Below are 26671 nucleotides of genomic sequence, written 5' to 3'. Positions count from 1 at the left end.
GGTGGAAATTGGTCATTGGGGATAGAGTGACGTTGGCTTATATAATCTTCTCTCACTTTGGCAAGAGCAATAGGCGAGTGGCAGGTACTGTAGCAATGAAAATGATCTTCTCCTCTCCTGAGCATAAGAGACATATCTGACAGGTGCCACAGACCTTGAAATAGCTGATGGATTATTAGCTCCGGCTGTGCCTCTACGTCAAATTATCCTTTACATCTCCCCTGAGACGGGCAGGCAATTAGCTCAAAATACAGACCACTGTCAGATATAGAGATATAGATGGATAGATAGTAAGAAAGAAAGAAAGAAAGAAAGAAAGAAAGAAAGAAAGAAAGAAAGAAAGAAAGAAAGAAAGAAAGAAAGAAAGAAAGAAAGCATTAAACTAACGGGCTCTTTACAAGCATGCTTCACACAAAAAAATTACAAAAACAAGTGTTTGTTCAGTGTTTTGGTCAACAGCTTTGCTGTCAGTTAAGAGTCTCTGCAACAATAATAGCCAAACCATCACAGAATCAGCCATTTGTAACATTATGGTTATCTTGCTGCAGTAAACAAATTATGCCCCTAAATTATAAATCCTTTGTGTGACAAGAAAGAAGACAAGAAAAGTGGCATGTTTGCTAACATGTCACTGTTTTGTCAGTCTTTGTTTAATTGATCTTCACTCTACTAAAATTATTGGCTACAGTATTAAAGTGATTCTAATTAGTGAAGTGATGCCTCTCAGAATCCAAATAAAACCACGATGTAATTTATATTTAGGATTAAAAGTTTGGTGTCATGGAAAGCTGCTTTGAAAATTGACATTTAAGCAATTTTAGGGGGTAATATAATACAATATAATACATACAATACGTAATATAATACAATATAATTAATAGAGTTTAACTTAGTTTAACCATTTAACCAGTCCATTTACAGTCGGTGCACCTGAAGAGCACCATGAGGATCACTGTAGAACTTATATGAAGTTACAAATATTATGCAACAGAAGACTGAGAGTGTACATATTTTATTATCACATCACCCCGGACATAGATTTAAAGCTACATGCAAACCAAGTTACATTAGAAACAACAATTAGTTAAGTTATGCCAATGAAAAAGCCAGTTACAGTAAATTATAGCTTTGCTATAAAAAAATAAATAATGTGCAGTTAAGCTACAAGGATCCATGCCTCAAGCACTTTACATGTCCCACACAATAGATGGGTTAAGTCATCAATAATTATAATCACAAGCACAGTCAAAAATTTAATTTTTATAATATGCAATTAGGGATATGCTGTTTATGTCTCTGAAAAGGCGCCATTATGAGTAACCCTGTATCAATAAGTCACCAAGCATACACAGACCAAATGTAACATCATTTCATAGTAAGTTAATTACTAATTTCTGATCTTTAGTATTCAAGACAAAACTGGTAAATATTTTACTCTTAATGCAACATTTGCATGGGCTGATTACCAGAAATCTCCAATATTTGAAACAGGATATTAATTGTAACCAAATTGCATGTAACCAAACTCAGTGGTTTCTTCTGAGACAATGACAGACTGGTTTTGAGATGAAAGTTAAATTCTAAAATTTAAGTTTTTAAAAGGTGATAAATTAGTAATTTAGAAACTAAATTACATCTGAACCTCACTGAATAAATCATTCAGGCACTGAGACTTTTATTCAGCTCATTATTTTAAAGGGTGGTATAATGCCCCTTTTTACAAAATGTAAAATAAGTCTCTGTTGTCCCCAGAGAGTGTATGTGAAGTTTTAGCTTAAAATACCCCACAGATAATTGTTTGGAGGATGTTAAAGTTGTCCCTTTTTGAGGGTCAGTAGGTCTGTGACCCTTTAAATGCAAATGAGCTGCTGCTCCCGGCACAGAGGGCGGAGCTTCAAGAGCTCATGTGTGTTAGCAGCTCCGATTACGCAGACAAGTACTAAAATGTCAGAAACTGTTCTGCCTTTTTATATTTAAACTCACACACAAACACACACACACACACAAACACACACAAACACACACACACACACAAACACGCACACACACATTGTGGCCAACTTGCACTGCATTTCTGTCACCAACTTGGCCCACCTGTTAGACAAGCCACATACAGCTGACCATGTTTTGAGGTGTGCGCACAATCCTGACCACCAAGAAAAAAGCAACGAGCAACAGCCAATGAGATTGCAAAAGCAAGAAAGTGCAAAAGAGGAGGGCAAGGCAGTGGGAAGCAGGAGCCAAAAAAAGCCCATCAAACTGCTGCACATTTCATCCGCTCTGTGTCAGCCACATTTTCTCATGTTATGTGTGTGAGAATAAATTTTAGTTCTATAACTACAGACAGGGTGGGAGAATGATGTATTGATACATGTAGACTGCGATAAGGTGTGATAAGTGCACACCGACACAGCGAAAAATATTTGAAACAGGATCATTCAGGCACTGAGACTTTTATTCAGCTCATTATTTTAAAGGGTGGTATAATGCCCCTTTTTACAAAATGTAAAATAAGTCTCTGTTGTCCCCAGAGAGTGTATGTGAAGTTTTAGCTTAAAATACCCCACAGATAATTGTTTGGAGGATGTTAAAGTTGTCCCTTTTTGAGGGTCAGTAGGTCTGTGACCCTTTAAATGCAAATGAGCTGCTGCTCCCGGCACAGAGGGCGGAGCTTCAAGAGCTCATGTGTGTTAGCAGCTCCGATTACGCAGACAAGTACTAAAATGTCAGAAACTGTTCTGCCTTTTATATTTAAACTGGAGTCGGACAATGATGGAGAGACTCAAGAAGAAGTGACAACATGTAGAATGCAACAGGGCGTTTCTGAATGGTTAGTTGATGAATTTATGTAGCTGATGTGGAGTTAACTAACTTCAAGTCATTGATTAGCATATTCTGTCATGATAATCTATAAAATCGCTCGTGTGGGAACTGTTGTAAGATGCCTACAGATTGACATGCTATTGGATTTGTGTTACGTACTATATTGCATGTGAAAAGATGGATGCAACAGCTTGAGTAGACTCAACAATGTGCTCTACAACAACAACTCTTCCTCTTCTCAACATGGACTACGTGTTCCCGGAGGCAGGGTTTATGTCAATTTTAGGGTTTGTGATGTCACTAACCCGGGAGGAAGCCGTTTGTTGAAGTCCTTAAAAAACGATTTCTTCAAAAGCAAATATCTTCCTTTGATTTGAACTTTGAACGTTGTAACTTTGCAGATGTTGTTTATGCTCAAACAAAAAACATTTCACACTAACTAAAGTTAGAAAAGTGAAATCATAATCAACCACCCCTTTAAGATAAACACCTTCAAAGTTAAATTGACTTAGGCCAGATTCATGCTCCTTAGTTACTGTTCTTAAGCTGAAAGGAACTAGTTATGCTGATGGCTCAAATCCTACCTTATACTTTAATGTTCATATGAGCTTTAGAATTTTTCAAATACAGCTTATAGAATGAGCTCTTTACATGTCTTAGACAAAAGGGACAACATAGGAAGTGCACTGTACACATGTGTAAAGGAAAAAAAAGCAGCTGGAAAAAAAAGAATTATTTTTCCCTTTCACAAAGATTAACATTGTGTGTTATCTCTTCATTCATTCTACAAATCTGTAATACCTCAGGCAGTTCTGAGGATGACATTCATCAGTATTTCAAATCAATGCATCATATTGATGTTCTATTTGGGGAAATCAAGTGCAAGTCTGTCTGTTAGTTTTTAATGTTCCCCATGGATCCTGAGGATCACAGCATGTGTAGAGACCTCTACTGCAGATGGTTTTCTTTTGATTGGAGCAATACAGCAGTAGATGGATTTTTCTCTATTCCTGCATAATAAATTGCAAATGTATTAAACATACAGTTCGGACGTAAAAGATTGATTTGGAGTTTCAGGAAAAGGAAGACAAAAAAGCGGAAACAATGCATGCAAGCACATATTCATTTTTTTCAAACCCTATTTCCATAAACAGATGGAATCATACATATAGCATCTTGAAAGCAGAAGAAAGTGTGTTGTACAAAGAACCATGCAGAGCAGTATCATAAGGGAAACATCATTAAATGACTATTAGCCTAACCTGCACCTTTTGACATTCTCATCTCAACCATTGAGAAAAAAAAAATACATCATTAGGAAAAAAAAAGAAACAAAAATCTCAAGTGATCTCAAGTCTCATCATAAAGAAAAAAAAAGAAACAAAAATCTCAAGTGATCTCAAGCCTCATCATTAAGAAAAAAAATAAACAAAAATTTTAACAGTTAAAAAGATCAAGAATCAAATTCCATTCAGGTTAAAGCACAGGAAAGGGACATAATCATGTTTCAGCCTCTCAAACTGACAGAGGACCAAAAACAGCACCACCTTTCCAGGGTACAATAAGTAACATGAAAAAACAAAGACAACTCAATAGACAAGACATACCACTGAATTTACAGGAGGTGGCCAGCACCATAAAACATAATAAAAAAAAAAAGACAAAACCATACAAATTCTCAAACCGGTAACAACACAAACATAAATGAACATAAAAAACAATACATTTCACTAAACAGAATAAATTTGACTTAATGCAAAAAATATATATATATTAGACAAAAGTCACATTCATCAGGACATCACATTTACCCTCTAATACATAAAAGTTGGTGCATTCTCTCTTCCTTTAGAATTACCATAAAAACAACTTCATGTTTGAACCTCTTTGTCACCAGGCTGGTCCATTCCTACAACACACATTTCAAGTCATCTTAATAAAAAAATAACTTTATTTTTAATTTTAGCTATGTTTTTAAAATGAGATTTTAGCCAAAGAGGATATTTAACTGGTTTTAATTTTGTAACCTTAAGCCAAATAACTAGCCCTTGCACTGATTCAGTACATTGACACATAAAGATATTAAAACAAACCAATGAATATAGTAATGTATTTTTATTTATTGATAAATGTATAAGAATCACGAGTGCCATAAATCCTGGCCATTACAACTATACGTATATATAGCAATTACTAAATAGTTTTAGCCCCAATCCCAAACACAGTAAAATTAAATAAATAAAAATGTAACAGGGAAATAAATGTACTGACAATATTTTAAATCAAGACATGAAAAAAATAAATAAAACAGAAACACCACAAAACAGTCAAGATGAGTCATTATTTCATGAATACATTTTTCACTTTTTCAAAGAATTTCCATCATTTTACTTAAGTCATTTGTGATATAGATTTTTGATATAAAGTGATATAAAGTGCATTTCTCAAAACAATCTGTACAAACAGCACCACACAATGGATTACCTGCAAAAGCCTGTAACTTGCTCAAAATACTTAGTTCATCTCTCAAAAGTATTTATGTCAATGAACATATCGGTGCCATTAAAATGACAAGTCATTGTTCACAAACAAGATAGTCAAAATGCTTTTTCACAATATAACAGTGTACCCTGTCAGAATTTTCAGATGTAAACTACTGTATGAAACTGCACAAAACCGCACTTTATCTGTATGGCATATTTCAATTTCAACACTACAAAATCACGCATTACTATTTGTGGGATATTGATTGAGACAGGATAGGATTCACAGTTACACTTTTACTGTTAGTCTGTCAACAAATACAATACAATGTCATTATATAAAGCTTTTAATAAAACAAGACAATTGCATTGTCTCTATAAAGCAAGTGGACTACTGTTAAACTGTGCACCTGCATAGCCTTGCAACAGCATTACAGTATAGTGAACATTGTCTGATTACACCTGTTCTGTCTACAAACATTTGAATGATTGAGGACCCGGTTGTTCTTATCGGCTGTACCTTTCGACCCACCTCAGCCATATAAGGTCATGATTGAGAACATGATCCACAATAGTGGCCCTTATTTATTCAGAAAAGTGCCTACGTCCTTTGCATCTTCTACATCTTCCTCTGTTTTGCCTCCCTACCCTTCCACCATGCATCCTTACTCATTTCTTCCCAGCTGTTGAACCTGTTTGTTTCTTTGTTGTTCTTCCATTGTCAGAACTTGTAACAGTGTTGTTCTCTGTCTAGCTGACCAAATGAAGTGCCATGAGATGCATCTGAAGCTATTTTAGAGAACTGGTTGATCATTGGTTGATCTAGCCCTTTATATTTCCATTCATTAGTGAAATTCAAAGTGGGAACACTATATTCAAAGTATTCTGATTACACACCTTTGTGTGAAACACTGAGTGAAACACTGAGAGAGTTTTTTTTTTTTTTTTTTTTTGCTGAAAATATTCCCCTCCACCATGGCTTTCAAATGTCACTCAAAATGTACATTCCAACTCGCATGATGCAATCCATCATTGTGTGATTGTGTCATTTTTTTACATTTTTATTTTATCTCTAAAAGTAAAGCCATTGGTGAAGTATAACCAAATCCTCAGAAACAACCTGAAAATGGCATCAGATTGACATCTGATAACTAGAAGTGGTGTATGATATATGTTTCTAGAGGGACGTGTCCTTATGAGACCATGTTGAAGAATGTACCCCTACAGCTCTGGATACTGAGCCAATGTCCCTCAAGGTACAATTCTGCTTATGCCTACAAAATAATAATAATAATAATAATAATAATAATAATAATGACAAGTAATAAAAACTCGGTGAGTGTTTTAGCGCAATTTTCTCACCTCATGGGATCACAACACTAAGAGATAGTAAATCTTTTCCTGGATTTTTTTTGTGCGTTCCCGAGATTAGACCTTCCTTAACATAATGCCGAAAACCCGAAGTCTCTAGGTGGTCTGGTTGAGGAGTAGATAGAAGTGCAAGATTGGTGCGCACAGACGCACAGAACAGAAATCATGAGTTAACAAGCGCAATTTTGTCCGGTGGAAAATTGCGCTAAAAAAACATGGTGACCATAAAGTAACATATCTCTTAACCCATGGAGACTTCCTTTACCACACTAGAACTTGTTCTAACCTCACTTTGTACTCTGCAGATAAATGCAGGCTTTATTCTGTTCTTTCCATTACCATCATCATTCTAGGTCACGCTAGGAAATCCAACACAGCTGAGCATTGGAAATACATAGGGAGACAAATAAATGGCTGACAAAACACTTCAGCGATAATCATTGTGCCCTGCCCCAGCTTAGTGTACCTGACAAGTAGACAGAGGACATGACAGATGAGCAATTTTAACATGATACCGAGATGATGCCAGAGCAACACTCCTGAAGTGTTTATTCACACACACAGACACACACACACACACACACACACACACACACACACACACACACACACACAGATTTGACAGTTTTATCCGCAGCAGGAAGAAATCGAACACAGAGAGTGGTTTTAGAAATACATCATGAAGAACACTGCGTAACAGAAGGATTCCTTTGCTTTGTCGGGAGTCTCAGCCGGATAATTTCTCAGCCTGCAGTAATTTTGCCTGCTAAAAACTTAATATGTCTGTCAACACAGTGGACAACTTTTTAAAAGAAAGATCAAGGAGGAAAACTCAAGACACATTAAATATGAAAATGAGCTAAATAAGAGGACTGTGTGTGTTGGGAAGTAACTAACTAAAATAGGGTTCACCAATCTCGCTCCTGGAGGGCCGTTGTCCTGCAGAGTTTAGCTCCGACCAGCTCCAACACACCTGTTTGAAAGTTTCTAGTATGCCTAATGAGACCTTGATTAGCTGGTTCAGTGTGTTTAATTGGGGAGCTAAACTCTGCAGGACAGCAGCCCTCCAGGACTGAGATTGGTGAACCCTGAACTAAAAGAAGAGATACTAAACCTTTTTAGTAGCGTGGCAGTAACTCAGGTGTATTACAAATTACTTTTCCAATAATAATCAAATTTTTCCAACAAGCTGTCACGGTTTGGGGTTTTGTTTGTGTTCATGTCTTAGTATTCATGGTCCTTGTCCTGTTTCTGGTTTTGTCATGTGTTCCTGTTTGTCATGTGATCCTGCAATGTGCTCCCCTTGTCACATGTGTTATGTTCTTATTGGTTTATTGTCTTGATTGTGTCCCTTGTGTAGTCATTAGTCTGTGTATTTAAGCCCTTACTGTATGTAGCTTTGTTACCTGTAACCTCTGTTTGTGAGTTTCATATTCAATTCAAGTGGGGTGTATATATATGTATGTTTGTATATATGTATGTATGTACTGTATGTACTAGGGGTGTGCGATATGACGATTTTTAATCGTGGACGATTAAAATGTCTCCACGATCTGCTTTTTAAGAAATATCGTAGTATCGTGCATCTATCAGTTCTGGCGCCTTTGTCCCACTGAACAACGCGACGTATATTCACATAAAAAGTTTACGCAGTGGAACGGGACACAGCAGTTAACAAAAGTTCATAATTTGCATGTGCAATAATGACTTGTCGGTTAAACATTTAATTCGCGTGCTGATGCGCGTTTCTCAGTGCTTAGTTAAGTTACATGTGAAGCTCACATGCACTAAAAGCCTGTCTACCAGCGCCTGGATACTGGACTAAAAGTTATCTTTCGAGTCTTATTGTGCTAATACTGTCAAATACACACAACACTCAAAAAAATGATTTTAGCTCTTTGTTCAATTTCATTAATTAAAATGAGCATATGACACAACCCTTCATAGAAATGATTCCAGCTTAATTTCATTAAATGTAATCAATGTAATTTAAAAAAAATTTGGTTTACCAAATTTCTTTTAATTGAGTCAACATGAATATTTTTCGTTCGTCTTAACCGGATGCCACTCAAGAAATGAATTTTGGCCTCTTGTTAAAATAATTAATTAAAATAAGCAAAAGTAACATGATTGTTTAATATTGTCACAACTTAATTTAATTGTGTTCAATCAACCTAATTCATTTGTGTGAAAACTATATGAATCATTGTTGTTGACATCTAACTGGGCAGTGGACCTGTAGTTCCCAGCATGCTTTGCAAGGGACTGCATTAAGAGGGTCAATTTAGGGAAAAAATGTGTTATTTTATGTGTTTTTCAGTAAATGGAAAGATGTTGTTAGTTAATGTTAGTGTTTAATGTTCAGTTACGTTAGAAACTTAGAGGACTTTCTGTAATGTTTTTGAATTTTGTGGTTACCATTATGCAGAAGAGTGGCGACTGTGTTTAGGCCGTGGGCTCAGTATTACGCTATGTGTGCATTAAACCTTGTGTTCAGACTGTGGGCATTCAGTATACACTATGTGTAAACCTCACTTGCAATGTCGCAGACCTGCACAAGTTATATTATATTGCTATGTAAAAAAAGGTTTTAATTCAATTGAACACTAGTAGTATTTATCATTAGAAGTGACCATAGAGTCAAGTTAACTAAAATTATAATGTTGGTGATTTAAGGCAGGACAAAAACTAAATGTAGTCAACCTGACAAAACTTTATCTAGCAGGAATGACTAAATTAATTTAAATTCATACAACAAGATTACAACAAATTATTTCAAACTAATTCGATTTTGTTGGAAAAATGTAATTCAGTTTCGTGGAAAACCTTTCCTTAATTTAATTAAGTTCATTCAACAGATTATTTTTTTGAGTGAAGGTTTACATAAACAACGTCGGTTATGTCTAAAGTGAAAGCAAACTTGAGAAAATTGAGAGAAAATCTGCTTGTCAAATGCGTGTATATTAGACGCGTCGCGCGCAGCTCTTAAAGAGACAGTAGTAATAGTAAACACGCTGCCGCTTGTCCTTAAAGGGATAGTTCACCCAAAAATAAAAAAAATATCTCATTATTTACGCACTTGTTGTTCCAAACCTGTATTCATTTCCTTCTAATATTTTTCTAATATTAATATTTTGAAGAATGTGGCTCAGTAACTTTTATTTTCAACAGAAGAAAGAAACTTATTCGAGTTTAAAACAACTTGAGAGTAAATTATGACAATTTGAATTTATAGGAGAACTATCCCTTTAATGTTAATAAAACAACAAAATGCAAAGAGAAAATCACTCACTGCTCTTGACTGATAACTTTAATAGTAGCTTTAATAAGTATCAATGTATAATTTATACAGTAAACTCTTTTGTTTTAAGTTCATATTTGTTCATTTAATTACTTTCTGCAATGCTACTGTTAAATACACCTACTGTAGCTGAAAACAAAGCACTGTTTATTTAATTTGTATATTAAGTTGTGTATGTGTAATGTGTATCTTTGATCTTAATATTTAATAACAAAGAAAATAATGACAAATATTTTTTTATCTTCGCCCCTGTCTGCCATTCTTTTTTATTTTATATTTTGTTACCTAAGGCTTTGTTTTTAAAATATGGACATTAGTTTGGCTGTAATGCTGTCACAAAATAGTAAAACCAACATAAAAAAAAAGAATCGTGATAAAATCGTTAATCGTGATTTTTCTGAAAAAAATCGTGATATGATATTTTTCCCATATCGCCCACCCCTAGTATGTACTGTATGTATGTATGTAGTATACACTCTCAGAAAAAAAGGTACAAAAGCTGTCACTGTCGCGGTACCTTTTCAAAAGGTACACCTTTGTACCTAAAGAGTGCATATAAGTCCCTCAAAGGTACATATTAGTTCCAAAAGTGTACATATTAGTACCTAATTGGTACATATTAGAACCCTTTTGAAGGGTACTGTCCCAGTGACAGCTTTTGTACCTTTTTTTCTGAGAGTGTATGTGTGTATATATATATATATATATATATATATATATATATATATATATATATATATATATATATATATATATATATATATATATATATATATATATATATAATATATGCATGTGTATGTACTGTATATATATAAGTGTATATGTATATATATTGACTCTTTGAATAGCATAACAGGCTACAGTAGTTAGCTACTTTTTAGCAACTTGTAATAAAGCTAAACTTGCTACTAAACTTTTAGCAACTTGCAATAAAGCTACTTTTTCAAAATTAACTAAAGTTTAACGATGCATGTATTAATAATAGTCTGGAAAGCAACAGGTTTGTCATAATTTCCCCAACACAGGAGGGCAAGAAGGGGTACGATTTCAGTCAGCAGCTACAGGGTGATTTGCATACAGCAAATAAAATGGCAAGTTGCAGATAGTAAACGCATTTGCAGCAGTGAATAACACAAAAGAAAAGAATCAGATGAAGAATTAAGGTGTGAAGAGCTTAAAACAGTCAATCTTGTACTGAATTCCTTTCATTTCTCTGCAATACTACGGAAATAGGCAGAGCGGAAAAAAGGTGGCAATTGTAAAAACATGACAACAAAAACATTTTTGGCTTCCATGACAATTGATGGGGGGAGAAATGAGAGAGAAGGTATTGGTTGTGACAGTGTTTGTGTATGAAAGAGATGCCACAGACTGAGGTAACATAAAGGTATCCTGTTGTCAGTCAACTGTTGTTTTCTGCACTGTTATTATTTGAAGCAAAGATGAAAAACAGAGAGAATGCTATTGGCCCTCATATTTCCTCCCACCTTTTTGTCCCTTACACTGTGATTGTAAGAAAACAGTCTGTTCTTCTGTTTACAAGACACAACAAGGTGTGCAAGGTCTTTTTTGTGCGGTCTAGTTCATTGCTATGGATTTATTAAAATGAATGCTTCAAGCTGTGTGTCACACATTCACTCAGAGATCAAGCTGAACCCCCTGAATCTACCGAATGTTAAAATAGTTGAGCTAAATGTGACTTTGTTATAATTATAGAGCAGGACCCCTGCAAGCTCAATGTGAGACGCTGATTTAGAACCATGTCATATGTATCTGTGTGAAAGTTTTTCAGATTTAGTTGCTGTTTTATGTTATTTTTTGATAAAAAAAAGTCTCAGCTTGCAAATGATGTAAATGATATTACAAAATTGAAACAATAAATGTCATTCTGACACTCCTTGATGTGGTGGGACAGAGTGCTGTAGCTGCCACAGTTCAAATGTCAGAACCAAATAAAGAGGGTTATTCTGAAAGAGGGTAAAAATTCTGATGGTTAAGGTCTTTTTGTGTGTGTGCTATTAGTAAAGAGTTACAGCACAAAAAAGACCCTAACCATAATGCTTGTTCAGAATCAGAATGCTTGTTGAAAGAAACTTACTGAAATATATAATCTCTCATTTAATCGTCCAGTGTTTACACTTGTTTAAATAAACAATTACAGTATAGCATTAGAAAATACTAGAGTTTCCTTTTTAAATTCAGTGGAAAAATCTAAAGCTGGGTCAAAAAATGACTCAAAATGATGGAGCAGTGGACTAACAGATGTCAAGTTTACATACCTGTATAAAGGAGCAGAGACTAAGGCCGTGTGTCCACCAAAGCGTTATTAGCCAGCGGAAAACGCTAGGCGCTCTGCTAAAAACGCTCAGCTATGGGCGCTTGAGAGCGTTTTGGCAGCACAGCGTTTTTTCAGTTGAGACGGTTGAGACCGAGACACTTTGCTTGTTATGATACGGAATATCCGCGAAAGTCTTACTAGTATCTCATTTCACACATATTTTGTTTCTGTGTTGATTCTATATTAAAATGTCAATACAATGTAATGTATTTTAGCTGGCTCTTGATTTTGTTCCGTTATTATGCTTGTTGTCATCTGTTGACGTTGTACAAGGAGAATCATGTGGCGGACGCGGTTGGTCGGTGTGGTATTAGTCCCGCCCCTCCTCCACTGTGATTGGACGGTTGGGTAAAAAGTGACAGTGATGAGCGCTGCGTTTTACCAAAAGTTGAACATTCTTCAACTCTCGGCGACCAGTAAAAAACGCCAAACGCTCAGCGCTTCAGCGTGAAAAAGACGCTCAGCGCCTCGTTACGCTCATGGCGTTTTAAAAACGCGGCGCTCCCATTGAAAACAATTGAAAAAACACGCCAGCCGCGAGTAAAAACGCTTTGGTGGACACACGGCCTAAGTGATTTCTGAGAAACAATGTTAATATTTGAAATCAACCCAAACAAACACACCCTCTCTTCAATGCAGAGTAGAGGACACGCTGCTAATGAAACTAAAGATTGTCCTGGTACTATAGCTAACGTTACAACAATAGCATATCTTGGTTCTGTGAAACCTAGGAAAAGAATGTTACTTGCGTATGAAGCAGAAACAACTAAATCTCTGCGTCCTTTTTCAAGCCTTCCAGCTTCTCCAGCGCTGGAAAGCTTTTCTAATATTAAAGTGGGTCCTAAAGCTCTTTTCTGATCATATCCCTTCTTTTTCCAGTGATATTCCTCTGACCTTTTCTCTTTTGTAATGTCTCTCAGCCATCTCTTTTTCTACAGTCTTTCTTCAAATCTCACTCTTGCCTACTCTCTCTCCTCTCTTATAATGAGTGGACACGCCCCCTACTGCTGATTGGCTGCAAGTGTGTTGTGGTGCTTGGTCTGATCCACTTTCATTAAAGGTCAGGGTTGAACAGACTTTTTAAAAGTGAAATGTGTATTTTTTTTATGTTATAAGATATACAAATTTGCGCACCAACTGACCTCAATGATTTGGGGAAATGTTTAAAAACCTGTTGAAAAGTAATTTTTGCTAAATAACTGAGTTTAAATAAGCATTTAATACTTTCACCTGATTGGGAAGACCAAGATTTACAATTAATACATCAGTTAAAACAAATAACACAAATTACAATAAAATCTGCTTAAAAGTTTAATTTAAACCAGATATAAGAGCTAAAACGATTAGCAAGCAAAATGAAGTCTGCTTTAGAACTCTGCACAAATAAGTGAACAAAACATGTTGTATAGAATCATCCCGTCATAATCATACAACATGTTTAGCAGAGAAAACAGCTGACACCTCCTCCCAGGGGGTGCTGAGTTAGAGAGAGCTGAGTGGGAAGAACTGAGGTAAAGTAGGATTAAAATAGTGCAGAAAGCGGACGAGAGAAAAAAGGTGTGTGTTCTGGCAAGATGTGTCTTCAGATGGGAGTTCAAACCGCCTTCTAATGAGATCTCCAATCAGGTTGTTTTAGCTGCATTTGACAAATTAGCATTTTTCATCTTGCCTAAGCTAGCCTGTGCCATCTGCTCGACACACACGCTCCCCATGGAGGCCGTGTTAATTAAGCTCCTGACTAAAAGAAGGAAAATGCTCACTTTTAAAAAAGAGCCTCATCAACCCTGGGGTTGACTGCCACATGCAAAATTAAGACTGATCTAGAGGTTTTGGTAAATATGTAATGGAGAGTGAGAACTACCTCTGAATGAATGAATGAACCAAAGTGTAGAGATCAGGAGAACCAATGGTGTTTACATCCATTCATAGAGATTTGTATGAAAGTGAACAGAGATGCAGCCCACCGAAAAAAGCATGTATTATGACACCATAGCTGTGTCCCAATTCAGGGGCTGCATCCTCTGAAGGATGCGGCCTTCGGAGGACGTACCGAGACTTGTTTGAAGGATAATGTACCACCGATTGCGTCATTGCGGCGCGACAAAGGCTGTCCCAATGCAAAGATCCTTCGAAGGCTCCTTCAATTCCCATGAGTGCAGGATATATCAGAAGGATCCTTCGCAGCATTGCCTACCCCAGAATTCATTGTGCGCCGGAGACGAAATTGCCAGTTTACACTTTTAAATCGAGTAATCATATGTATCTAATGATAAAAATGAAAGAAAAAAAAATACAATAAAGGGTCAAATGCTGACTTATATGTTACCAGTATGTGATTTGATATAGGTTAGTTCCCTATCCTAGGGAACTCAACACTGCGTTGTTGAAAACGACTCTTTGGGGACGCTCCCTTAGCGTGCGCCTCTGAAGTATGAATGAAACTAATCCAATCCTGATTGGACGTAACATGTGACGGCTTAACCGGATGCATAAAAGTGACGCCGGCACACACACACTCGGTTACGATGCGGGCACATATGTCTCCTGTGCGTATTGAGTCCAACCTGGCCATGGTGTCCAGGATAAAGCTAGGCCAGGCCATCACTGTAAAGCAATTTCAAAGACTGCTGGGCCACATGGCAGCGGCATCCAACATAATACCTTTGGGCCTTCTACACATGTGGCCCCTTCAGTGGTGGGATTTCCCCGAGGGGAAATCCCTTCCGTACAATCAGGGTTACGCGCAGATGCCTTCGTTCCCTATTAATATGGAAGAAACCTTGGTTCCTGTCCCAAGGGCCAGAGCGTCATGTCGCCAGAAAACCGTTTTGACAGACGCCTCCCTCACTGGCTAGGGTGCAGTCATGGACGGCCGCTTTGCCAGGGGTCAGTGGCAGGACCATCATATAAATTGCCTCGAGATGTTGGCTGTGTTCAGGGCTCTGAGGAGCTTCCTCCCAGACATCAAGGTTATCAGATAACAAGGTTATCACGTCCTGATATGTTCGGACAATACATCAGTGGTAGCTTATCGGAACCGACAAGGGGGACTCAGATTGTGCCCTCTGTCCAGACTGGCGCATCAGATTATTCTATGGTCCCAGGGGAAAATATTATCTATCAGAGCAATATATGTCCCGGGGGTTCAGAATCAGGGAGCAGACAGGGGCTGTCGAGGCAGGGGCTGAGGCCTGGGGAATAGAGACTTCACCCAGAGGTGGTGGAGTTGATATGGCAGAGGTTTGGACCTATGGAAGTGGATCTATTTGCGTCTCGAGAGACATCCCACTGTCCACTTTGGTTCTCCCTCACACATCCAGCCCCACTGGGGTTGGATGCCATGGTACTAGCCTGGCCGAGGCTTCGCCTGTATGCTTTTCCCCCGATCGCTCTGCTCCCGGAAGTCCTGGAGAGGGTCCGTCAGAAGGGCATCAGTCTTCTTCTGGTAGCCCCGTTGTGGCCGGCCCGAGTATGGTTTCACTCCTGATAGCTCCGCTGTGGCAGATTCCTCTGAGGAGGGATCTGTTGTCTCAGGCGGAGGGCACAATATTCCACCCTCGCCCGGAGCTGTGAAAATTGTGGGTCTGTCCCCTGAGGGGATCCAGTACCTAAATGCTGGTCTATTAGCCGGGGTGGTTGAAACCATACTTAGCTCTAGGGCTCCGTCCACTAGGAGATCATATGGCCTCAAGTGGAATGTCTTTTCCACTTGGTGTAGAGAACATGAGTTAGATCCAGTTAACTGCCTGGTGGCTTCAGTTCTGGAGTTTCTCCAAGATCGTTTCTCTGCGGGTCTCTCCCCGTCCACACTTAAGGTGTACGTGGCTGCCATTGCGGCTTTTCATGCACCACTGAGCGTTGGGCCTTTGAGGAGGCAACAACTGGTCATACGTTTTCTCCGTGGTACATGGACGATGAGACCGACAATCAGGTCCAGGGTTCCTTCCTGGGACCTGGCGGTGGTTCTCGAAGGGCTATCCCTGGCTTACTTCGAACCCCTTCAGTCGGCTTCGCCCAAGGACCTAACATTCAAGATGGCTTTTCTCTTAGCTATTACTTCTATTAAAAGGGTGGGAGATCTTCAAGCCCTGGCAGTAACGCCAGCCTGCTTGGAGTTTGCCCCCGGCAGAGTTATGGCCATCCTGCACCCGAGACCTGGCTATGTGCCTAAAGTGCCTTCTAACATGGCACGGTCCACGGTCCTACAGGCATTTCATCCTCCACCTCATTTATCGGCAGAAGAAGAGAGGCTCCATTTGCTCTGCCCAGTCAGAGCTTTGAGTATTTACCTTGAGAGGTCCTCTTCTTGGAGGAGGTCGGACCAACTGTTAGTATGGTTTGGGTCACCTAAGAAGGGGCTCCCGGCATCCAAACAAACCATCGGTAATTGGATTGTTCAGGCTATTGCTTCGGCCTACAAGGTGCGCAATTTGCCTTCACCTTTGGCCATAAGGGCTCATTCTACTAGAGGCATGGCGTCCTCTAGGGCCCTCCTCTTGGGAGTGCCCCTCCAGGAGATCTGTGAGGCAGCCAGTTGGGCTACCCCGCACACTTTTATCAGGTTTTATAGTCTGCACCTTCCTAGTACGCATGGCGCACGAGTGCTCTCGTCCTAGCTTAGTGCCTGAGATCAGTTTCACTCTAGGACAGGCCTTTTTCGGTGCGTGGCATAGTGGGTATTCGTTCCCCAAAGAGTCGTTTTCAACGACGCAGTGTTGAGTTCCCTACGATAGAGAATGTCTCGGGTTACGACTGTAACTCTTATTCCCTGAGAAGGTAACGAGACACTGCGTCGTCTTACCACATCCCTTAATGCCTGGGAGCAGCTTACTTCATCGCGAGGCTAATGTGTGTAGGTTTATCCTAATAAATAAATTTGAATACTTCAGAGGCGCACGCTAAGAAAGCGTCCCCAAAGAGACGTTTTCAAAGACGCAGTGTCTAGTTCCCTTCTCAGGGAACAAGGGTTACAGTCGTAACCCGAGACATTTATACTCTTTAGGCTTTATTATGCACTTAATAAATTTGGAGTGAGCATTTTCAATTAATTCCTATGGAAGTCGAGCTTCACGCTCGCGCAGTGCATTTTGGGATTAACAGCGGACCGGAGAAAGCGTTGAGAGCGTCAAAAGGTTGGGCAGTTCAAGCGAAAACGCGGTCGGTAGCCAATTGCTGTGAGGTTCGGGATATGACGTCTGTCTTGAGAGTTTAAAAATATGCAAATTGTGCCGGAGTTTATGCTGGATTTAGTGCGTAAATCATTTTGTTTACAAATTAGACACTTTGCAGTTGTTATATATGTTAAATATTTCATTTTGGATGTTTTCATTGTGATTATACTGGCTGGGTTTATAAAAGTTTGTAAATTTGACAGGATTTCTGCTTGGATCATTTGGAAACAAAGCTTGTCTATTTCCGAATGTAATCGCGTGCATCTCTGATGATTATACTGCGTGTGCGTTGAAAATAAACTTAGATTAAACACACTCGCAACAGTCACACCCCAAAGCGGAGACGTTATAGCGTTACCAGCGGCACTGAGCGGAGTTTTGCCGCTGTAGTGGACATTGAACATTAATTTGCCATTGTAGGATCCTTCGTCTTGGGACAGCCTTCATCGTGCCACTGTGACGCAATCGGCCTTCAAATGCGGCCTTCGGAGAATGCAGCCCCTGAATTGGGACGCATGCATGATGTCTCCCATGAAAACACACCAAACATGTAAGCAATAATGTACAGGCTGCCAGTCATATTGCAAAATTAACCAAGATGTGATAAGGAATAACTGACAACGAGTCGTTGAATTATTAGAAAAATAATGCACACCCGAGGTAGTAGGCTAATGCAAGTACGATGTGAAGCGGAGTCAATTATTCCGCTTATACATTAACCACACCTTAAAACATTGTTCAGATGATGTTTCAAGACATTTGTCAAGTTTTTATCCTTAAAATGCTCTTGGGTATAGGACTCATTTTTTTACGCATATAATCCCAAGCCTCTGTTGCTAATTCCAAAGCATCATTAGTAACAGAGGCTTAAGTGTAAATAAAAAACAACAAAAAAAAAAAAAAAAACAGAATGTCTTTAAATACTCTCATTTATGGGGAACTACTTCCTTCTGCCACAGATTCAAATCTCAGGGGGGGGGGGGGGGGGTTCCCCTGAAAACTAATGGTTCCCTTAGGAGCATTATCCTGGTTGCATTCACACCACCAATAGGAACTCTGAAGTGACGTAAGCCGCGCTTGTTTGTGTGACTTTCATTTTTATGGCTCGGTGGACCTTTATTTGGTCAGCACTGAGAACGTCAGAGCCTGACCTCATGTTTGGCTTAGTCCCCTCAAAGTTGCGTCAGTTTTTCTCCTTAGCGTAATGGTTTAGAGGCTGTTTTCCATGTTGGTAGAGTTAGTTTGTGGAGTAAATATATAGGCTATAATCTGTGTGTTTACACAGCTATTTTAAAAATGGTGGGTGCTGGTGTTTCGCGTAGCCTACACAAATGTCTTTGCTACTAAAGGCTCTGATATAGCCTACTTGATAGGATATCCAATTTCTTTCATATTGCTTCTGCAAAGGAGTATTACATTTATTTATTTATTTATTTATTTAATAAAAAACAATGATTTGTTATTGACATTTTTGCACAAAAAAAACTAAGAAAATATCTTTTTTTTGTTTATTTGTTTGTTTGTTTTTTACAGAGAATACTGTGATTATTCAACATTCTTTAGTGTAACATTATTCAACAAAACACTGAAACAACATTCAGTTTTGCATTTTTTTTATTAAACTGTTTAGTTATTCAGCAGAGTAAAAAAGCTAAAAAAAATATATTTTATTTATCAAGTTGTGATCAATTCTTTTACCATAACTTATAGGCTCATTTTTTCAAATTTTAAATACCATAAGGATGCAAACATTTTTGAGTAGGGTGTCACCAAAAGTGGAAATCATTGCTGTATGGATGTACTGGAGATTCTAAGGAGTGGTACTCAGAATAACATTTTGGTAAAGTGAATAACTTTTCACCACAATATTTATTTATCAAGTTTGTACACTGTAGCCCAATAAGGAGTAGAAAGTGATTAAAAAATGGCAGACACCTCCCTCCATGATGTACCCCTGTCTGAATATCACAAGCTGCTTGTTCACTCCTGCATACTTCCATATCAGCAATGTTATGTCTCATACAAATGGCCAGCCTTATGTTCATCAATGCATGCTCATGTATGAAACAGAGAGTTCATCGGCAGGCAGCCTCTAGTTTTCGGCTGCTTGAAAGCATAATTAATGTTTCAGAGAGAGGAGGAGATAAAAACAGACAGAGGCTGTAAAATGGGCTGAAGATGGTGGACGATGTGGAAAATTGCTACAAGAGCACAGAGCCAGGAGTAGTTATGTGAGACCCATAAAAGCATGAGGTAATAGTTGAAATGTGTTTAGATGATTATGTGGTAATATAAGCTTGGGTGCTCATATGACAGACTCTACATCTCATCCAGTAGGGCACATCTCTCAAACTCCAAAAGAAGCATGCAATGGAAATGAAACAAATGAGTCCAGACTCCAACCGAGATGTTTAACTCTACTAAGATTGTTGTGTTATAATTAGGGATGCACGATATATCGGCCACCTTATCGGTATTAGTCAATGTTCATTTATAATGTTATTGTTATCGGCTCGATAAAAAAAAATTTCCCACTATATTAAAACTGATAAATAATGGATTATTTCTTTCAGCTGAGACACATCGTGCACTTTTCACCATGATGGTTTTGAATTGCTTTAAATATGATTGGAATCACTTAAAAGAAAAGGAAACTACAGTTAAGTGCAACATTATGACAAGTCTGTCATACAGACTACAAAAAATTATAACAAGCACATCATTATAATTGTGTGTTTGGGACATGACTTTTATTGGTGAGACATTTGTTTTTGTAACCAGGCTCTCAAAAATTATATAAAAATTTGGATTTAGATTTATCGGCCAATGTATCAGTCATCGGATTTCAAATATAAAGAATTATTGGTTATCGGTGTTAGCCAAAATTTCCATATCGGTGCATCCCTAGTTATAATATTTGTGTGTGTGTGTGTGCGTGCGCGCAAGTGAGCATGTGTACCCTACACATCTTTCTTAACCTGTCACAATTCATCACAAATTGAAACCAGAGAGATAAAAAAGGCACAAAAAGAACACAAAGATGTATTTGGTAAGATTTCACTGCTTTGAAGCTCTTTTCATTCAAATAACGACATGCTTTCTCCCCCACATTTCCTTTCAAAAAGCCATCATCCTCCAAATGCTTTCTTTATCATTAAAAAACAAGCCTAGACGGGAAACTCATGCTGCAGACAAGCTTCCATAAAAGGCAGCATGGCTACTGAACCCTCTTGTCCATCTGATGGCTCAGAAAAAAAATATTCTGTAGCTGAAAGCTGCCTACCTGCCACCAGCCCTTTAATTGTTCATTTATGTGACAGAAAGAATCATGGGAATATTTCTGTGATCAAATCATGATGAAACAGTCTTTGCATGCACGCTTTTTTAGAAGAGATGGAGAGAGGGGCTTATACACATATGGCTTGAAAAGTCCAAACAGAGTGTACAACTTTCTTTTCTGCATTTTTCAGCACTTTTAAGCATTTTTCAGCACTTTTAAGCTCTTGATAGTCCAAACAGTAAAATAAATGGAGAGAATATAAACTAAAAGATAGGAAGCAAGCATTGCTGTGAATAAAGTTGTGTGTTTCTCTCTTCAGCAACAGCTAAAATGCAGACAGCAACAACTGAACAACAACTATTAACTCACTTACACCTCCATCCTCTTTTCTTCTCCCCATCAATCCATCTCTTTCTCTCTGAGTATGGTGTAATATTAATCCTCATTATGTACCACCATGGGTTTGATATTACCAGCACTACCCTGGTGTGAGACCACATAGCATCATGCTGATATCAATATACTCTGCATACAAATGTGACTCCATTTGCGGTATAAAAGTGTGTGTGTGTGTTTTGTCTTCCTCACCACCAGCTGTTCCCATTCACTCTGCATCCTAGTATGGTAGGGATTGGTAATTGGCAATGAGCACATAAAGCTATATCTATGCACGCTAGTGTGCTGGGTGTAATTGAAAACAGTTTGACTCAAATTGGTGTATTTCTTTGTTATGATTTCCTCCCTCTGGGCAGCCTGGCTGTGAAATCTAGTCCAAATGTTTCAAAGGTTTTATACAAGATAACCGAGAAACTGCTGGAGTGAAGGAGGGGGATGACATTACATTACTCTATTAGAGTCTTTGAAACAAACCTCATCTTTACAATAAGTAATATAATCCATAATGCATCCAGAATGAGCATCTCAATATTAATTAATTCAAAGGCAACTTTATTCTGGTCTCTTTTGCATCTAAATAAGAGGCTAACCCCGGTTTCAAAGACAAGGCTTAAGCCTAGTCCCAGACTAAAATGCACGTTTTAAATGAAAACAACTTTTGTTTTGTCTCAAGATGCACACCAGTAATGTTTTTGGGGATCTTCAAATATTGTGTTGGACAACAGGGTCCAGTGGTTCCCAAACCTTTTCTTCCGGGCCCCCCTTTTGTAGAGAGACATATTTTCAAGCCCCCCACCTACATGCGCCCACATAAAGACTGTCAGGAATTTGTCAGTGTAGACAGCATCACTGATTATAATGGGTTATATTTGTTTTTGTTGCATTGCTCTGCTCGCGTCTGTTGGAGACACCTTGTTTCTGTGACGTTTAAAGTAGATTCATTGTATGTATACCTGCCACGGCCAGTCCTACCTTGTCCAGAACCATCATTCATTGATATTTCACATAGCTCCCTGCAATACGCAGTTCTGATTCTTCAATCTCACCATCTAGTGGTCTGTTATTTCACAACAACAACCGTTACAGCTGATAACAGACAGTGCAAGTGTGTACTGTGAGTAATCTTGAGGTAATAAAATAATATTTTGTTTTCAATTATTTACTTATGCGACAAGTAGCCGCATAATAAGCAGGATAATTTCGCATCATTTCTGACTGTACACTATCCCTTGCCACGCCCCCGTGTTTATAACTCTCCCATCCCCCAGGGGCCACGCCCCCCAGTTTGTGAACCACTGTCTTTTTCAAAAAGGTTGAGAACTGCTGGCCTACAGGTTAGCAGTAGCTAAAGCCATTGTACATTCCCTGTCCATTGTGCTGAATTTAGTTTGTGTTGTAGGCTCTGTCTTTGTCCATGGCACTGAAGCCAGACCAGACCACCAATGTCTCTTAAACGTGCATAGAGTGTTGCGGTCAATGGTGCTGAATCAGTCCTGCCAATCTCGCTCTCTGTGGTCCTGAATAAGAGACCTCTATGTGGTTTGTTTTCTCTACAGGTGTTTTTTATTTTTTTTATTTTTTTATTAGGTATTGTGATGTCATTGTGCTACTTTCAGCAATTAAGTTCCTATTTTATTGCCTACCTTTTTTTTTACTATCTCAGATCTGACTGAATAAACGAAATGAAAAAAAAACAAAAACAGACAAATTCTGTTGTGTTCCTTGCATTTTTATTGAATTTCTTTTTTTTTTTCTCTTATGTTTTCATTTGTTTCTTTCGTCTTTACAGCTTTCAAACTCTCAAGCGGTCCTGTCTTCCTTTCCTTGGGAATCTAATAAGAGCTTGATTGCTTTTCCTAATTATCCTGTTTATTGGTCCTGCAGGCTGCTTCTGTTATTGGTGTAATTAATTTCAGAGATAACTTCTTTTCTGTCCAGATTAGAAATGGCATACGATAACATGTCAGTGAAGGTGTGTGTGTGTGTGTGTGTGTGTGTGTGTGTGTGTGTGTGTGTGTGTGTGTGTGTGTGTGTGTGTGTGTGTGTGTGTGTGTGTGTGTGTGTGTGTTAATTAGCCAGAGGAACTGTCCCCATGGCTATGTTCCCTTCCATACTATCACAGTTTTGCAGCCTCACCAGAGCTTGACAAATGTCCTCTCGCTCCTTCAGTGAGTAAAAGTGATACCACGCACCACAGCTTCCATTTGTCAACTTTCCCCGGAAATCGATACCTGTGCATTTTTCTGCCTCGTCTGGATTTTAGAAAGGTTTAATTTGAATAAGCAGTTGAATGGCTTTTGTGAAAAAAAAAAAAAAAAAAAATGCATTGCAAATATATTGAGTGAAACCGATTGGTTTAAAGGGCTTTAGAGATATGGCATTTCCTGATAAAATATGCAGTATATAAAGCTGCTCACTATAGCATCCCATTAGTGAGCTGTGAAACATTTAAAACATCTAAAACTGCACTCTCATAATGCATAACCTAAAGGAAAGGTTTTTTACACCGTACTCATATTTTACTCCTCTCAAGCCACGGCCTCCAATTTTCACAGTTACTCTCTTGCCGCTGTTAATTTTCCCATACCGCTCTTGTCATAGAGAGAGCTAATAAAATCAAGGAGGTCGAGAATGGTTGCTGGGATGGTGTGTGTCACTGACTTAGGGGTCTTTGATTTATTCTATCACCTCCTCCTCTTTGTGGGCAGGGAGGCAGGTATGGAGAGTGAAAAGCTGATCTTTTGGTAGAGCTGGAGATTCATAAGGAATGACTCCCAGTGCTGAGCTACCAGCAGGCTTAAGTTGAGTGAGAGATGGAGACACACGTAGGGAGGCTTGGTGCCCGGGCCCCCAGGGCCAGATCAATCAGCTATGTTTAGAGCTCAGACAGTCACTGAGCAGTTGGGAAAGAAAAAGGAGTGAGAAAAGAGAAAGGAATGGGGTAAATGACAAGCTAGATGGAAGATCATAAGCGACAGACAGTCTCATTCACATGTGCTTTGATTTGATAATCTGGTTTGCTCTTTTCACAGTCTCTCCCAAAGTAAACAGAACAATATTATGTGTTGCAGTGCAAAGCAGTGAAAATGCAAAAATGCAAATACAGCACAGCCATGACCGCTTGGTTTTCACTGAAAACTTCAAGTACTTATGAAATTGAGAACATCAGTACGGAAGTACACAAGCCATTGTTCATTTCTGCAGAAATGATGATCAAATGCACAGCACTGGAACAATCTGTCCCTGTGAGCATTTGCATTCATTTCAGCGACAAAGAAAGGGACAATACTTAGAGAAGTCAGTTTATTATGCAAAATCACATCAGTGCACCCTGTAAGTTCAGTGAGCCATCGTTTAAGATAGTTGTATGGTCTACTGTTTCAAAATAATGAGGCCAAATCATTAGTCAGGGAAAAGGCGGGGGGGGGGGGGGGGGGGTGTTGCACATGGATATTAGTTGTAATCCGCCAAGCCACTTTGTTTCTGTTCCCCTAAATGTCACCAGCGAAATGGTTGCACAATTTAATTTAACAAACAGAAGTCAACCTTTAACATCTGCTGTACTCTCCTGTTCATTAAATAATTGTCGATACTGTGGCAAAACTAAACTTTAATCAGCATCTACTACTAGAGCATAGCTTATTTGATTTAGTTTAAAATCTATGTACTTATTTTGTTTGACCTTGAGAGCATTTGTCTTAAATAATAAATCAGCCCAGTGTTTTCGATTTCAGTTTGGATAATAATAGAAATAGCAATAGCAATAGCAACTTTATTTATGTAGCACAATAAAAAAAAAAAAAAAAAAACACAAGTTGACCAATGTGCTTTACATGTCACACATAAATAAATAAATAAATAAATAAATAAATAAAACATGACCTTGAAGTTTTGATATTCTGACTATGTCAATCAGCCACTTGTAAGAAAGTCAATAGGCATTCCTATATTGTTTAAGAAACAGTACATTTTTTCATGCATACTTCAAAAGATAAGCATGAAAATAAACGCCAATGCCAATTCCATTATAATTACAGTTCTCAATGGAGAAATTGTTGACATTGCAATACGTTTCACTCAAGGATTCACTCAAGTCATTTAATTTATTTAAGTTAACTCAGATTACAAGACAAAGCAATATCTATCAGTTTATTATCTTTATTTTATTATGTATTTATTTTCTTATTGCACATTTCACAATACTTTGTATAAAACTCTAATCATATGTTTATTTAATACATTATAATTATAGATCATGGAAAGGGTTCTACCTCCATTTGTGGATTCTGATATTCGTACTTTCAAACAAGAGCAATAAATAATAATAAATCCAGAAATATGTGATCTTAACAAGTATTACTAATTATAGTGTGATAGAAGATCACTTAATTACAGTTAATTACACTTAATTAAAGACATTTTAGCTTCATAAAAAATAGCATAGAAAAAAAAAAAAAAAAAAAAAAATGATATGAGCAGCCAATGTAGTGATGAAAAATAAGGCTTATATGATCAGATTTCTATACCTGCTAAGAACTCTTGCTGCTGCATTTTGAATCAACTGAAGCTTGTTTAAGGAGACTACAGGGCATCCAGCCAGTAATGCATTACAATAATCCTGTCTTGAGGTCATGAATGCATGAACTAGCTTTTCTGCATCAGGAACAGAGAACATGTGTCATAACTTAGCAATGTTTATAAGGTGGAAGAATGATGCTCTAGAGACATTGAAAATGTGTTTTTCAAAACACAAATTGCTTTCAAGCATGACACCCAGGTCCTTGCCTGTAGAAGATGACATAACAGCACATCACAGTACGAAGTTTTTTTATAGAACAATCATATTTATGAGTGTTGGGTTCAGTGAATACCGCTGGTGTGTCAGAATTTATGTATTCTGTGGTCTGGAGCAAGAGAGCAAGGGTTGTGTTTTCCAATTAAATATATATATATGTTTGTTTGGTGTCCTTTTTTCTCCCATAAAACAATGCATGATTGTCTAACATTTTCCAGTTAGCCCCTGCTGGTAGATAACATTACTACACCACTCTGAACCATTAAAACATATTTCTCTGCAACTTTCATTGCATTGTATTAAATATGCCAGTGACCAGTTTTGGAGGGGTCTTAAAAGTGTGAAATATATTTGTATATATATATATATATATATATATATATATATATATATATATATATATATATATATATATATATATATATATATATATATATATATATATATATATTTTTTTTTTTTTTTTTTTTTAAGCTGTGTGTCTTCAACTTAAACATAAAAGATAATTCCATGTTTTTTTTAATTATATTTATCTATGATACAGTGTGTAGACACAATTCCTGATAACAAGAGGACTTTTTGTACTCTATTAACTTTCTGAAACTGTCCCATTTACCACAGCATAAACCGACAGAGCAAGAGAACAGACACATTCAAAATGTTACATTACAGAATAAAGAAGTGTTTCAACAGCCTAATCCTTCCATAAT

Source organism: Scardinius erythrophthalmus, assembly GCF_964197995.2.
Source record: "Scardinius erythrophthalmus genome assembly, chromosome: 13".
Classification (NCBI taxonomy): domain Eukaryota; kingdom Metazoa; phylum Chordata; class Actinopteri; order Cypriniformes; family Leuciscidae; genus Scardinius; species Scardinius erythrophthalmus.
This window is presented reverse-complemented; position numbering follows the sequence as displayed.